Below are 18,015 nucleotides of genomic sequence, written 5' to 3'. Positions count from 1 at the left end.
AGTTCCTATGGAATATGTATTAAAGATAGTGAAGAAGATCTAATATATGCTGAGGCTAGGCCTATAGGAGTTGTTACTAACATGAAGGCAGAAATAATAGCTATGATCAAGGCTCTAAGGGAATGTAAGCTTAGAAATCTTAGTACTATTTTCATGGAAACAAATTTCCTTAGTCTAAGGAATATGGCAATGAGGGAATGACAGATTCCATGGTAGGCGTTGAACTACTGGAGGAAATACAAGAGTTGCAAGAAGACACGCAGCTAACCATCACACATGTATTTAGATAGGCAAATTAGTTGACAGACAAGCTAGCTACCATAGCTTTAGAAAAAGAAGAGTATTTCCAGTTCACTCATCATGATTAAGCAGAAGGCACACACATTAAGGTCGCACAACTATAATATTTACATAAGTTATTGCCATCTAAAAGGTTACATACTGTGAGTACAAAGCTAACTAACCTAGGCTAGGTCAGCTTACAAAAAAGAGTCACCAGCAAAAGTGAGGGCTCTGGAGTAAGATATGTTAATTTTAAACCACCATTGATGAGGATCATCAAGAAAAAGTGATCTAGGGCATCCTGTTTATCCCTTTCACTGATTCAACTGGAATAAAAAAGGGTGATTAAACAATAGAGATAAATAAAGAACGGAAGAAGAGAAAGAAATAAAAGAGGTATACAAGTTTATCTACCATCAGTAAACAAGACTCAGCTCCTCAATCGAATCTACCAAGGATCCTCCAAAATCAATCGGGAAATATATCGACAGAGGTGAAATCAAGATGTTAGAGATACTCATGGACAAAAGAGAGTAGAGAAACTGAAAATGAGATTACCTTTGCGACCTAAATATGATGAGATCATTTTTTTATGTCATCAACAACATTAATGACCCAAAATATGAGTACAAAGAATCCAACATTGAAGAGAGCTTCCGGCAATGCCATTTGAGGAGGACAATGAGAACGCCAACTTAGGAAACCCTACTTGGACATATTTATATTGGGATATTTTGTCTCTTCAGCTACCTTCCTATTTTTTTCTTTTTTATTTCTCATTTTCTGTCTTTTATTTTTTGGGCTCATTTGAGTCTTTTTGGTAGAAATTTTGATTCATTTATTAAATAAAATGGGTCAAGCACAAATTTAATTAAAAAATAAGGTGTGTGGAATGGAGAGAGTGAGGGAGTCTCTAGCATACTGGGTGACAAAAATGTGTTGCCTTTACAGAGTGTTCGTTAGATGTGAATAATTATATGAGGTTGAGTATTGATCGATCAATAATGTTCATATTTAGAAGATGAAAATAGTAGAGATAGGGTACTCAAATGGATATGTTGGCATATAGGATAAATATGATTAAAAATAAAATTATACAGGATAAAGTGTGAGTGTCTTTTATAGAAGACAAGATGTGAAAAAAAAAGTGTTTATCAAACATATGAAGAGTTGGTACAATAATACATCTGTGAGAAGGTGTAAGAGGTTTACTACAAAAAAAGTTAGGAGAAATAAAGGTAGGCCGAAGAAGAAATGGGAAAGGTGATGAATTAGACAGGATGTAGCACAACTTCAACTAACTAAGAATATGACTTACATAGAAAGACATGAAGATAGAGGGTCATTAGTAGCAAGTTAATTTTGTGTCTGAGTATGAAACTCTAAACCAAGAGATATAGTCTTGCTTTTTAAAGCGATCTACTTTACTATCAAATGAGCGTCATTAGAAGGATAATAGGTAATAATCAAATGTCATCTTACTTTTAGTAGTACGATTTAGGTATAATATAATTTTTTCTCCAATCATATGCTAATTTCTCTCTTATCTTTCTTTCAAGTTGGAAAAAAAGTGGAGCTCACTTCGATTTGTCAGATTAAAAAATGTCCCACACAAATATATAAATTGGCATGTAAGATCAACATTTAAAAAAAAATCCTAATGCAAAATGAAACTAAATTAATAGGATCAGTAAATTCTTTTTTTTGGAAATAAATAGTAAAGTATTACCATACCAATAATAAAAAATAAATATACACCTAAAAAGCATCCATAACCTTAGCCCCCTTTTAGGAAGGTTGCCTAGGTCTAGTGAGCCTTAAGTCCCATTCTAACTACAAATTGCATTATTAAGGTATCTACTCTTCCTACCTTTATTAGAGTTTCTATATACCCTAATATTTATTTTATAATACATGTAGCTATTGTATTATTATCCTTTTTTATGAAAATCTTCTTACTTCTTGATATCCTTGTGTGGTAAATTGCAACTCCATATATTACTGTCATGGTTTTTGTTAATTTGCTCCAGTGATTATCCTTTGTGTTTGAAAGTGTGCTATGTACCCTCCTTTGCTAGAGTTGGAAGCCCAACCGGTTCTTTACTTTCTCCCAAAACTCTTTAGTCCTGATGCATTCAGAGAAAAATGATATCTCTTAACATCTATAGCAATATGTATCATCACAATATTCAACTCTTTCGTCCCTCAACATTTTTAAAGTGATATCTCTCACATCTATAACAATTTGTATCATCGCAAATCAAGCTCACTTCACTTATTCAATCTTTAGTCAGTAACCCATCTTGTGTGGCCAATCACAAAGAGAACCGATATTTAGGCACAATAATTTTAGTCCAAATAAGTTCAGCAGTAGAAACTTTTGATACATTCCCAATCCATTACATATAGCCTTTAGTAGTTGAGTATTTTCTGTTATCAATAAGGTAGTACTTCCATCCTGCTACCATATAGTTATTCTCAACTCCAACTTATATAAAATTCTCCAGTACCAGCTGAAATCTGTTGGTGGTTGTGATGACCAACTATCTTCTCCATTTTACATACATATTACAAGTACCCCTTTAACATATAATATTTTTATTTTCCATAATGAGGCATATTAGCTTGCCCACTAGAGTTATTCTCCATACCAATCACTTTTAATGTTGAGTCTTCCCTGATACACAACTTCTTTGAAGTCACTAGATATCTATTTTTTACCCCTCATTATAGCTTTGTAAAAAGTTCTTGCACAACTTATCTACCCCTTTCATGACACTCTATGGTAATACAAAAAGAGTACCTCAAAATTTATGTAAGAAAAAGAACACTAATTGTAATTTGTAGTCTATCTACATATTAAAGGTGTTTATTGGATACTACTCAAAATCTTTTTGTAATCCTGAGGCTAAACAGATGACATTCCAATTTGTTCCACTTCCAAGGTGACAAGAGCAGGCCTAAGTACCTAATAGGAAAGGATCCTAATTTAAATCCTGTAAAATCTGGTAGCTTCCTCTTAGCTTCATCATTCATTCCTGCAAGGAAAATATTAAATTTATCTATATTTGTAACTAATCTTGTAGTATCAGATGTGTTATCTCCAAAGTATGTACATAGGGTGGTGAAGCTTGATAATTTACTCATCTTCCTCAATGTTCTTGACAGATATTTCATCACTAACACAAACAAAGGGGATAGAAAATCCCCTTTCCTTAATCCTCCCTTCCCTCTAAAGTAGTCATAACTATCACTATTAACTTTGATGGAGAATTTAGTTGTTGTTACACATAGTGTAAAACTAACTGGACTTATCAAGAAAACCAAATAATCAGAACCTCCTCCAATAATTTTCATCTAACCATGTCATAGGCTTTTCTTAAATCAATCTTCATCAAGCATATTGGTGTAGTATTTTTTCTATTATAGTGCCTCATAAGGTCATGGCACATGAGAACATTATGTGTTAGTGATCTACCACTTACAAAAGCAGCTTATATTTTATTCACTAGATTAGGCAAGACCTCATTTAGTCTTCTACAAAGCAATTTGAAAAAAAAAATTATAAATCATATTACAAGATGTAATATGTTGGAATTTGGCCTGATTTTTTAGGACTAGAAATCTTAGGGGAAAATTTTATACCTGTAGCATTAGCTGTTGAAACATTTTCCCTACATTGATTATTTCATGCACTGCACCCTGTAGTTTCTCAGGTATCTCAAAAAAATTACTTCCAAACTTATCAAGGCTTGGGTTTTTGTTTGAATTTATGCTTAACATGGCTTCTGGTAAATCCCTTCAAATAATCTATTTCTTGTGTAACATTTAGTACATATCCATGAGTGATAAACCCAGGGTGTGCTTTGATCCTACTCCCTTCTGAGTCACCTAGTAATTTTTTATAGTATCACAGAAGAATGTATGTTATAGCCTCAGGGTCATATGTCTTTATCTATTCTCATCCTGCAATTGCACTATTTATTGAACTAGTTTCCCTTTCTTTATCATTGAGTGAAAATACTTAGTTTTGTCATCCCCTTAACTTAACTATGTTGCTTTACTTCTCTGCATCAATAGTATTTTTGTTGGGTAGTTTGATCTTGTGAATTTCTTTTCCAACTCCCTTTTTCTTTGTTGTAAGTCAGTGATCATTGGACTTTGATGCAAATTTTCCTATGCCTTTTTCAGTTTCAGCTTCTCCTCTTTAGCATCTGCTAGTATATTACTGATAGATTATAAATGTAGCCTTATTAAAGTAAATTTCAATAGTCTCAGCCTACCAACCACCTGATATATCTTACAACCATCTATTTGCTTTTGTCGCTCTTCTTGTACTAGGACTGAAAAGTTAGGGTGTATGCTCTATGCATTGAAATATTTGAAAGGATTTTTCTCTATGGCTTCATATTTACTAATGAAACAATTGTGGGGTTTTGATTACTAATAACCTTAGACATATAGTTTACTCTATAAGTGTCACGATCTAAAAATGGATCATGATAGCACGTATGTGGCTTAATCTTAATAAGTACGCCAATCATCCAAACTGATAAAGAAAAATAAAATTGATAATAGCATAAACCAGGGCTAGACTTCTAGAATGAATTCAAGTTTATATGAAACATAATTGAAATGAAAGTCTAAAAGAAATTTCATAAGCCCCCAAAATCTGGTGTCATAGTGTAAGAACATCTAGTACATATGAATCTAAAAACACACATTTGTCTTTGAAAATGTAAAGACATAAAGTAAGAAAAGAGGAGGTTTGGAGTCAGCTCTGAAAACCCCTAGAGCACCTATTACCTCAAACACCATTCTAATCCGCATGTAATTAGCTATTGCATCTTGTAGTTGTACTCGAGTTTGCACCAAAAAGGTACAATCACGGTGAGTACGGTCCATTTGTACTCAATAGGTATCATAGAACGACTGAGTAAAGTTGGAAATAATATAAGTAAAGAAAACTATGAACATGTCACCTGCAAGCATAATAGTCCCAAACGGTAGCTCACACCTTCTCCACTAACAGTTCTAATATATATATATATATGCACAAAAATAGAAACAACATAGATATAGATATAGATATATATGAAAATATACTGAAACCAAGCACAAGTCAAATAAACTAAAGAAATCATGATGAATATGCATGTAAATGCAATGTAATGCAACGTGGATGGGATGAATGGTGAAAGCCATCGCATGACTTTCTATATATATCTGCTGAGCTCCCGGCTAAGACCCATGGAGGGTTAACAACTCATAAACTATATCTCATATCTCAATCTCAACTCAGCTCTCCAACAAGTGTTCACAAAGAGTATTTTCATAAAAGTGTCTCATTTTCTTTCAAAAATAGTATTTCTTAATGGTACCAGTATATCATAAGTGCATATATATGGAATGAGGATGCTACGCTTGTAATTAACTTAATATAATGATCTCCAATCCATGCAACATGTATGTATAGGTGAGCCCAAAAATCAACTCATTATGTTCGCAAGTCATGATCATCAACTCTAGTTAGGCACCATTAGAATAAATATGCATTTAATACATAATTAATATCATATCAACCCCTAACTCGAGTATTTCTCTTATGTTAAAAGCAATCAATGCTCGAATAAGTCCTATATTAGAAAAATAAACCCTCACATAGCATCATATCTAGAATAAAGGCATTTAAATGCACAGATAAGTTCAATTATGTCAAATGAAGCCCCCACATGGATAACCACAATATCAGATATGACAAGTCAACAACAACAGAGTATAAGCCCCCCACACGGACACGCAATAATAATATCCTCTAAATATAAATTTCATAGTTATTTTCTCCAACTCATAGAATACTTTACTTATTTATTAGCTACACAGCTCAACTAAAAGAAGTTAAGTTGTAACCTACTTTAAAACGATAAAATTTTAGCCTAAAGTGCTTCAATATGCAGTCTTCCCCTTATGAACTGCCTCAGAATCAACTACAACATTTAAATATAGCATTTACTCATTAAAATAAAGCAAATTATACCCATATTTCTCATATTTGGACTATGTCCAAAATAAGTTCAAAATTAAAAGGGGTAAAATTGAAATTTTATTTTAAAAATACCTTCCCCAAAGTTATAGAAGTTTGCAGGAGAGAACCACGTGAAAACGGATTTAAAATGAGGTCCAAATCAAAGAAATTTATTTTAAAACTTTATTAGTAAAAATCCTAAATTTTCATTTTGAAATCATTATTTAAAGTTTTTTTGATAATATAATAGATGAAAAATAATGAGAATAAGGTTTTGGAGTTTATCCAAGCTCTAATGGTGAAGAAATCTTCAAGAATCGCCCAAACTCAAAGCTCAAAGGTCCAAAAATGAGAGAAATCTTCAAATATCGAACACTTAAGCGACCAAATTGTCGCTTAACCGACCACCACTTAAGCAGCTGGGACATTGCTTAAATGATCAAACCTCAATGGTCGAGCTTCGCTTAAGCAGTACCTGCATCGCTTAGGTGCCCTCTGCTAAAGCGGACTTTTGGTCGCTTAAGTGGCTTCCACTTTAGCAACCAATAGGTCACTTAGGCAGCTGCACCGGCTGATGCTACATCAATAACTTGGATAAAATGCCAAGTTCCCGGTCGGACTCTCAAAATTTATTTGAAATTTTGTGAATACAAACGAACTGTTCTACTAAGATATTTTTGATATTCCGAACTCAATAGCAACGTCAGATTTTCAAAAAATTATTTTCACTAAATTGACCTCCGGGATCCCTTTTTACTATTTTTCAAACAAAAGGTCGAAATGAGATATAAATATTTCAAACCTAAACCAACCACGCTACTAATCCAAATTTGATATTCAGGACCTGCTAGCATAATTCACATTGTTATCCGGCACTCAGCGGCACTCAGAATAATGAATGTTGACCAAATTCAACTATATGGTTTCTCAAGTCTCTTAAAACTAGAAACTCGCACAAATTATTCTCGATCACATTTAAAATTATGTCTATTATCCCCAAACCTCAAAATCAACATGTAGCAACTATTAAAAAGGAAAAAATACTCAAAACACATAAAAAATAAAAGTTCACAAATTCAGTTCATTACAATTAGTAGGAACGTTATCAACCTATTTTTCATTAACAAAGGTCCAGTCAACTTTTGAAAAAAAATCTATTTCGTTTGTCATTCCAAGTGTTAGTACATCTCATTCTAGGTAACTCGGCCAACCCACAAGTATCTAAATAAGTTTGAAATTCATTTACTTCTATTACTGTATCTTGATTTTCTCCTATTCTGTCCTTGACATGTAAGAAAAAATTAAAAGCCCCTAAGATAATCCAAGGCATTGTGCTCCCTTAAAGTTGTACCAGATAGTTCCACAGCTTTTGTCTCTCCACTTTTTCATTATAGGCATATACAAATATAATCCAAAAAGTAATCTGTCATTGTATATGTGTGACTTCACATGTGATAGCTTGAGAGTTTTCACTATGTTGTGTCAGCTGTATATTCTGACCTCCATAATACCTACACTCTCTCATTGTAGTGCGAAGAGTGGTTTGTGTAGTACTTCCATCCCTCAAAAATTTCTCAACTACTAAATTAACTTAATCTCTTTTAATTTAGTATCAAATGACCAACTAAGTCCACTTTCATATCATATAAGGAGTTTGACCTCCTTTTGCTTTGAGAGGCCGTTAAGACCTCACATTCCAACAAAGTATCTTAACCATACAGTCTCAGGTCCTTTCCTTTTTAGTCTGTTCAGTATTCGAAGAATGAAAAGTATTTGACATAGTGAAACTTTTGTTGAGTATTGATAATGCTCCTACTATCCTTATTGGATTCACCCAACCACCTTTAGTACTTCTTTGAGATTTATGCACCCCTGTCTTTGATTCTTCTTGCACCCTCTTGTCAATATTAGTTCCTCCTACCGAGGTCTAACTTTTCACACACCTATTTTTTTGTAATCTCTATAGTAATTGGTTTTTGCACTACTATCTTGACAATCTTTTGCTTATACCTACAACTGTCACTTGTATGACCATATTTTTGGCAAGGCTCGCATATAGAAGGTTTCCAATCATATGCAACATCTCTTTTTTCATTTTGAAATAACACTTCATCAGGTAAATTCACCCCTACTTTCATCTTTATAAACAACCTTGCCAAATTTAGTCTCGTCTTCCTCTCTATGTGTTTATCAACCATCAAAGGTTTCCCCACCAAATTCCCAATTTTGCTTAAATCTTGAGCACTCTAATACTTGAAGTATAAGCCTGATAATTTGATTCAAATAGCTACTAATTACATCTATTCTTTGGAGAGTTTCATTTTTGGCGTCCAAGCCTTGACAATAAATAGTTTGCTATCAAAATGGTAAATTCCTCCTTGGATTGCATCATTTTTTCCACGTCATTATGCCTATTCCATTCTTTAGCATAACAATATTATTTATATCATGTTCTTTCCATATCTTCTGGATGTAGTGGTTTAGTACTGCGAATAGAGGGAGGGATTTTTCCAAGAACATAACAGACAACAGAGTTCTGCCAATAGTCAATCTTCTAAGTGATATCATCCACTTCAATTTCTCCAATTAATTGGTCACCAACATACTCAGGGTCCATAAATTTCAATTTAAAACCCTCATTAAAAATTTAATATGTCAAAAAAATTTTAAATTATTTTTCTATTTTTAGAATTTGTACTCGCGGGTTTTGGTTGTTCAACTTCATTGGCCTATATCAATTTCATATCATTATGTCGCATCACCATCGTCTAATTCCTCCACTTTTTCCTTTATCCGAGTATTTTACCTTGACTGCATCACCACTATCACACCATGCTTTGGTGACCTAAGTAGCTGCGAAGATCACGTAGGGGCAGGCTTATTATGAAATAATAATATTTATCAAAGATAAGAAAACATGTAGTCAAAGATGTTAAGGGAGGGAGGGGGTGAATTAGAGGGATAGAAAGAAAATTTATTTCTATTGAAAATGATGTATAAATTGATCTAGCTTTCTATTAATAAAAAAAATATTATCCCAAAACTTCTCAAAAAGCTTTCACAAAACTTTTCAGAAGTTTATTTTCAGACTAAATGTTGGATCCCATGGTAAAAATGATTCGGCAGCCCAGTTGATGAAAGGCCCCAGCTGATTAATTGGCTTACTTATAAAGTTATTTATGTAGAAACATTGTGTATTATATAAAACTAGAGATAGCATGTATAAAAAGGAATATTCTAGAAGGACCATTGTATTGATTCTTTGGTAAATTAAAAGGCACAAATATTTTTGTCCATTTTCGCTCTTTAAGTTCGTGAATGAATATTGATAATTCTTAATTTATATCACTATTTTGTTATGTTTACATGGTATCAGAGCCAGACCCATCTAAATTCTTTGTTCACAGATGTTGGGCCCCCATATTATATTATTCACATTTTAGTTAACAACGTCTGGGCGTGTGGAGGAGAGTTAAGAGTCCCACGTCAGAAGAAGGATAGGTTCTTGGTCTCTTTACATGGAATTGAGCAATCATCCCCTTATGAGCTAGTTTTTGAGATTGAGTGCAGTACTCAAAAACTGCAGAAAGTATTTAGAATCGGCTGGATAAAAGGTATGGAACTGTGAATAGGACTAAGATCTTTGAACTTAAGAAGGAAATTTCCTCTACTAGTCGGGGTTGCCTGGATATTGCTTCCTACTTCAATAAACTTAAGAATCTATGGGATGAACTAGGTTTTATATGTAGTAGGAATGCCAATAGATGTACTTGCACAGCTAGGAATGCTCTTCTTCAAGATTATGAGAAGAATAGACTTTAACAATTGCTTATGAGCCTCAATGAGATATATGTAGGGATTCGAGGGAATCTCTTCATGAGAATCTTCTCCCATCTCTTGACACTTCCTATAGCATTCTTTTACAAGACGCGAGACAGAGACAAGTGATCTCTCAGGCCCAGTTCACTCCTGATTTAGCTTTCTTTAGTGCTCATCTCAATCCTTATACTTGGTACTCCAGCCTCTTCTACTTATTCTCAATCCCCCAGGCACGTTCCTTCAAAGTCCAACCTCTTATGAAAATACTGTAAGAAACATGGGCATCTGAGTGCCAAATTCTATAAGTTGAATGGCTATCCTTTTCATTTCATGTTCACCAAAACTAACAAGTCTGTTGCAGTTATAGAAATCCAGCCTTCCACTTCCCTTGGACCTTGTGTACGGGGTAATTCATCAGAACAACTTACTGAACCTTGGTCTGTAAATTACTAGTTTGACCAAGGAGTAGTTTTTCCAGTTGCTTCACTCACTTCAGAATACTCAAATTTTTTACTCTCAACCTTGTCTCATGGCTTCTACAAATTTTGCAGGTATTCTTTCTATGTCTAATAATATTGAACATAGTTCCAATATGTTCTTGCTAGGAGAATTATCTAACTTTTCTTGGATTTTAGATTCTAGTGCCACACACCATATAACTTACAATAAAGATCTTCTTTTTGACATTCATCCCTCAACTGTACCCTAAATGGTCAACCTACCCAATTGCTACAAAGTTAAAGTCGTCTGTACTGGTTCTCTTAATTTCTTTTCTTTTGCACTACACAATGTTCTTTATTTTCCTTTTTTCCATTTCAATCTCATGTATATTTCTCAATTGACTTCTCAGTCTATTTTACTAAAAATACTTGTTTTCTATAGGCTCCTTCATTGAAGAGGCCAGTGAACCATAGTAAATTGGATGTCGGACTCTACAAGTTTTAGAATTCTTATATTATTGATTCTTCATGTGTCTCAATTTATGTTTCAATTTTGTGCATGTGCTTCTAAGTACCAGCTGCTTTTATTTCTCCATTAATTGATGTAATTTCTTTGCCTTGTTCTAATTATCTTGCATTTGACCTTTGTAAATCCAATTCTACATCTAATAAAACGGATATTTTATGGCATAACCATTTAGTTCACATTCTTTTTTGCCAGAATAAAGGATATATCTTCCATTCCTTGTGTTTTTTCTTCTAAGCAGTCTTTTATTTGCTCTATTTGCCCTATGGCTTGACAACCTAGGCTTTCTTTTCCTGTAAGCTCTATTAAAACTACTTCCCCTTTTGAATTGATTCATATGGACTCTTAGGGTCCTTATAGCACTCCCACTTATGGTGGGTGTAAATATTTTCTTACACTTGTTGATGACTTTACCCGGGCCACTTGGACTTACCTTATGGGTTCCAAGAGCAATGTTTTTCCACTATTAAAAGCTTTCTTTACAATGGTCAAAACTCAATTTAGTATTTCTATTAAGGCTGTTAGAAGTGATAATTCCTTAGAGTTAGGTTCTAGTACATCTACTATCCAATATTTCTTAGACCATAGGATTGTTTACCATACTTCCTGTCCTCACATACCACAACAAATGGTGTTATGGAAAGAAAGCATAGGTACCTTATTAAAACCTCTAGAGCCTTGCTCTTTCAGTCCAAATTACCCCTTTCATTTTGGGGTGATTGTGTTCTCATAGCCACTTATTTGATCAATAGATTTCCTTCTACTTTACTTAACAACAAATCTCTTTTTGAAATTTTACATAGCCAGGCACCATCTTTTTCCCATCTAAGAACTTTTGGGTGCCTTTGCTTCGTCACTTTCCCTAAGGTTCATAGGGATAAATTTTAGCCTAAAGTTGATCCATGTGTTTTCATAGGCTATCCCTTGGGTAAAAAGGGTTATAAGTTGTTTAATTTCCATACTAAACTCACTTTGTGTATAGAGATGTTGTTTTCCATGAGTCTATCTTTCATTTTGCTCTTCCTTCTCCTCCTTTATCTTCTACATCTTTTTCCCCCTTTTGTTATTTTTTTTTTTAATTCGGATCCTCCCTTTTCTTCTCCTCTAACTTATGTTTCTTCCACTTTCTCCACATCTACTTCTACTCTTTTCGCCCCTTCTGCTCTCTAGAGGTTCAGGCACCATTCTATTCCTTCTCATTTTCAACCTTATATTTGTAATTTACCCCCTTCTTTGTGTAGTTATAGTTCTATCTTTACTAGCACTGACTCATTTGCTAGCACTGCTATTTTGGAGCCTACCTCACATTCTTAGGCAGCTTCTATACCTGCTTGGCAATATACTATGAAAAAGAGTTTGAGGCTCTTGAGGCTAACCATACATGGTTTATAGGTCCTCTCTCTCCGGTAAGAAACCTTTTGATTATAAATGAGTTTTCAAAGTCAAGTACAAAGCTGATGGGTCTTTGGAAAGATATAAGGCCAAGCTAGTTTTTAGAGGTGACACTCAGGTTGAGGGTGTGGATTTCACTGAGTTTTTCTCTACTATTATAAAGTTTTCCACCATTAAATACTTGATTTCTGTGACTGTCAAGAAAAATTGGTCTCTATTTCAACTGGATGTGAATAATGCCTTCCTCCATGGTGACTTGGAAGAGGAGATTTACATGATATTACCTTTGGTTTTCCTGCTCCTGCTTGTGCAAATTCTTCCCCTATGGTTTGCCTTCTTCAGAAATCTTTACATGGTCTTCGACAGGTTTCTAGGCAATAGTATCCCAAGTTGTCTCAAGCTTTATGTTCTAGAGAGTACACACATTCCATGAATGACTATTCCTTGTTTACTAGACAAGCTGCCTCTTCTATTGTTATTTTTGTTGTGTATGTGGATGACGCTATCCTTATTGGTAATGATTTGGTTGAGACCACCAATTTTAAGTTATTTTTGGATTCTTAGTTCTTGAACAAGGATTTGGGGGTTCTTAGCTATTTTTGGGTATCCAAGTTGCTTGCTCGGGGTATTTTCCTACATCAGGGAAAAAAATTTCACGGTCTTCTCTTAGAATTTAGTTGTGAATCTATCACTGTTGTTACCCGCGTACTTGATCTTAATGTGAAGTTACAGGTCACAACAGGTGATCTCTTTAGTTCTCCTGAAGCCTATCGAAGTTTGGTAGATAAGTTGAACTTTTTGATACATACTAGGCCTGACCTGTGTTTTGCGGTTCAGCACCTTAGCCAATTTTTTCAGTCACCTCAAGCTCCTCACATGCATGTCGTCCTCTATATTTTGTGGTATCTTAAGGGGTCTTTGGATGTTGGTGTCTTTATCAGTGATAATTTTTCTCTCTTTCAACTTTTTATGACAGTGATTGGGTTGCTTGCCCTGATACTAGGTGCTCCATTTTTGGTTTTTCATATTTCTTGGTGATCTTTTGGTGGGTTGGAAGTCTAAGAAATAGCCTTTCATCTCTCTCTCATCTGTTGAGGCTGAATATCAAACCATTAGTAAGGTTGTTGTTGAGTTATCTTGGACTGTTAGCTTGTTGGTTGATTTTGGTATTGCAGTTAATCAACCTGTCCCTGTTTACTGTGATAATCAAGCGGCTATTCATATTGCCCACAATCTTGTGTTCCACGAATGCACTAAGCATATCGAGGTGGATTTCCATTTCACCCATCAATAACTTATAGATGGTCTTATATCCTTGCATCATGTTCCCACTACGGCTCAGCTGGTTGATATTATCACGAAGCCTCTTAATGGACTTCTTCATCATTCCATTCTTTCCAAGTTGGGTGTTCTTCCCCACTCCAACTTGAGGGGGATGTTGGACCCGATAATAAAAATAATTTGACGGCCCAGTTGATAAAAGGTCCAAGCCCACATAAATCTCTTCTATAGTGAAAGTATTTACATATAATTTCGTTAGACTTTCTCTCTCCCTAATTTGCAAAATAGACTTATACATTAGGTAGGCCCTTATACATTGCTGGAATGTATGATAAAACAGATTTGACTATTTTTATGGAAAGAGAAATCAGATACTATCTTTCTCTACCTTAATTAATGTCATTAATTACATATCATTATGTGGTGTATGATTAAATATAGTAACTGAAATTTAAATTCAAAAAAATTCTTAAACATCACTGTTAATTGTTCTAATTGTTGAATTACATTCTTGAAAAAAAAAGTCGTCTTCTTTCTTCAATTCGCGGGACAAAAAAATATGAACATCCTCATATTGTTGCCATTATTCTGGTATTTGGGAGTCGGAAATTATTTATCAATCCTACAAAAGTGAAGCAATTATTGTTTCAGAAAGTATAATCTTCTTGAAATTAATTACTACGATTGCGATGGAATTGAATATTGAAGAAGTTCATAAAAAAAATTAAAGTAAAATACATTGTTGAAGGTAATTCTTCTCCCATTATCATAAGGAATGACAATGGAGTGAGGGTTTACATAGAGTTGAAGAAATAATTTTCGGAATTTATCAATACGGTATTTTATGCCCTGAGAAAATTAAAGCAGACTCAAATTAAGAGAAAAAAAGATAGCAAAAAACTGATACATATTAAAGATAACATTATACAACAGTTGTATATGTATGTGGGCACATTATACATTTAAAAAATAATCTGCAGTAATATATAATGTCATACTATACATTTAAGTATTAACATTAAACATGTATACTTCTGTATCCTTATCAGAAGGTATAATACTTTCTAATTGTATAACACCAACAACAACAAATCCAGTATATTCCCACATAGTGGGGTCTGGGGAGGGTAAAATGTACGCAGTCCATACCACTACCTCCAAAGAAGTAGAGAGGTTGTTTCTGATAGACCCCCGGCTCAAGACAAAGGATAGTAAACATCGAAAGCGAGCAACATGATAAAATAATAGAGATATGACATCCACAAAATAAAGTACATTAACAAACCAAGGATCCCCCTCCCCCAAACCTAGAATTACCAACCAAGCTACACCAAACCCTCCTAGATGCAGACTACGACTCGACCACACACCTTAGCCCTCTATCTTAATACTTTTCCTCCATACCTTCCTATCGAGGGTCATATCCTCAGTAAGTTGTAACTGCTCCATGTCACGTCTAATCACTCCTCTCCAGTACTTCTTCGGTCTACCCCTACCTCGCTTGAAACCATTCAAAGCCAACCTCTCACACCTATGAACTGGGGCATTCGTGCCCCTTCTCATCACATTCCCAAACCATCTCAACCTCACTTCCCCCATCTTATCCTCCACCGACGCCACTTTCACCTTCTCCCGAATAATTTCATTTCTAACCCTGTCATTCCTCATAAATCTGCACATCCAACGCAATATCATTATTTTTGCCACCTTTAACTTTTAGATGTGAGAATTCTTAATAGGCCAACTTTTTGCTCCATACAACATAGCCGGCCAGACTGCAACTCTATACAATTTGCCTTTAAGCTTAGGAGGCACCTTCTTATCGCATAAAATTCCCGAGGTGAGCCTCCATTTCTTCTAACCTACCCCAATACGGTGAGAGACATCCTTATCAATCTCTCCATTCTCCTGAATCATAGACCCAAGATACTTAAAACTATCCCTCCTACAAATCACCTGAGAATCCAACTTCACTACCACCTCGTCCTCTTGCCTCGAGTCACTAAACTTGCCCTCTAAGTACTCTGTCTTGGTCCTACTCAACCTGAATTCTTTAGATTCTAGGGTTTGTCTCCAAACCTCCAACTTATCATTAACATCTCGACGCGACTCATCAATCAAAACTACATTATCCGCAAAAATATACACCAAGGCACCTCTCCCTAAATACTCCACGTCAACACATCCATCACCAAGGCGAATAAAAATGAACTAAGAGTAGATCCTTGGTGCAACTCTGTCAAGACCAGGAAATGCTTGAAATCTCCTCCCACAGTCCTTACCCGAGTCTTCGCTCCCTCATACATGTCCTTAATCAATCGGATGTACGCCACTAGGACCCCCATTGCCTCCAAACATTTCCAAAGAACCTTCTTAGGGACTTTGTCATACGCCTTTTTCAAGTCGATAAACACCATGTTAAGATCTCTCTTCTCCTCTCTATACTGCTCTACCAGCCTCCGCACTAGGTGAATTGCCTCAGTCGTCGATACTTTCTAATTGTATTATACCAAATAATACATAAAATGACTCTTAAATGTAATAAGAACTTCTTAATGTATAATATAATGAAATATATAGCAGAAGAATTATATTATACACTAGTCTTCCAAAAATAACTAATGTCTAATGTCTAATATATTATAACTTATACATTAAAATATAATCTTCCAAAATATATAATATCACACTATACATATAAAATATTCACCTTATACATTAATTATCTACAAGATTATAATAATTTTAAGGAAAAATTAGTGTTATTGTAATATTACATTGGCTACATGATAATAAGGAAAAAGAATGATTCAATTTCCTTTATTAGGTAAATTGAAAGTGTACATCTTTAATTCCTATTATAAAAGTGACGCAAATAGGAGGGGGATGAGATAGTATTAATATTACATTAGCTTGATTGTAGGCGTAAATAAAGGAGCACATATATGGAGCAAAAATCAATGCATTAAAATAGGAGCAAAATATGATATTTTGATATGTATGAGGGGATGAGAGAGAAAGAGTGAATTTAAGGGATTTAAGTAATTACTTTGGAATTTTTGTAATTTCTTTTCCAATATGAGATTTTATGTAATAAGATAAAGTTACCTTGTGTATATATATAATTTTTAGAATTTATTTATGTAGGACCATTGTGTATTATATAAAACTAGAAGTAGCATGTATAAAAATGGATAGGATATTGTAGGACCATTGTATTGATTCTTTATAAATGAAAAGGCACATATATTTTTCTCCATTTTCTCTCTCTAAGCTCTCTCTAAGTTCGTGAATGAATATTGATAATTCTTCGTTTCTAGCGCGATTTTGTTATGTTTACACTAAACTGTTGTTACTGTAATTTCTTTAGATTACTTGGGTATGATATTCATTCTATAATGTACAAATAATGTTCTCTATTTCTATTGAGTCTTTGTCGTACTGTACCGTACGAAACATGAGGATATAATATAAGATAATGGTTTGTGTTAGTTCCATTTGAATAAAGAAAATATCTAAAGTAAAAAATAAAATTGGCGGACCAAAATATCTATATAAACGTTGTTGAATTTTTCATCATTCAATCAAACACTACTTCTACAATATTTTTGAATAAAGAAAATATCTAAAGTAAAAAAAAAAATTAACGGACCAAAATATCTATATAAAAGTTGATGAATTTTTCATCATTCAATCAAACTCTACTTCTACAATATTTTTGTACGAAAATACAAATTTAGTAATTAATACTAATAGATAGGAAATAAAAAAAATCATGATAAGGAGCAGTAATGTGATGGTATATATATATATATATAAATTTTTTCATTATTCAATCAAACACTACTTCTACAATATTTTTGTACGAAAATACAAATCTAGTAATTAATATCAAATCAATAAAGATAATATATATGTTTTTCACACAATTTTATCAATTAATCATAAATTGTTAGATGGACTCTTATTTGCTTTTTTTAGTTAACTAAAGTAAAAAATATTTGGAGGGGGGTGTGCGGATCTAATAGGTATAATAGATTTAGTAGGTTTCTAGTGAATCTATTATACCTATTAGATCCGCACACCCCCCTCCAAATGGTATCAGAGCACAGCAATTTAAAACGAACGGAAGAGATATATATTAGAGTTAGAGTTAGAATATATATGTTAGAGTCAAAATTAGATTTAGAGTTAAAACATTTTACTTATAATTAATTAATTATAAGTAAAATGTTTTAACTCTAAATCTA

The sequence above is a fragment of the Capsicum annuum genome, chromosome 4 (assembly GCF_002878395.1).
Source record: "Capsicum annuum cultivar UCD-10X-F1 chromosome 4, UCD10Xv1.1, whole genome shotgun sequence".
NCBI classification, from domain to species: Eukaryota; Viridiplantae; Streptophyta; class Magnoliopsida; order Solanales; family Solanaceae; genus Capsicum; species Capsicum annuum.
The sequence above is the reverse complement of the archived record's forward strand: the minus strand, read 5'-3'. Positions refer to the sequence as shown.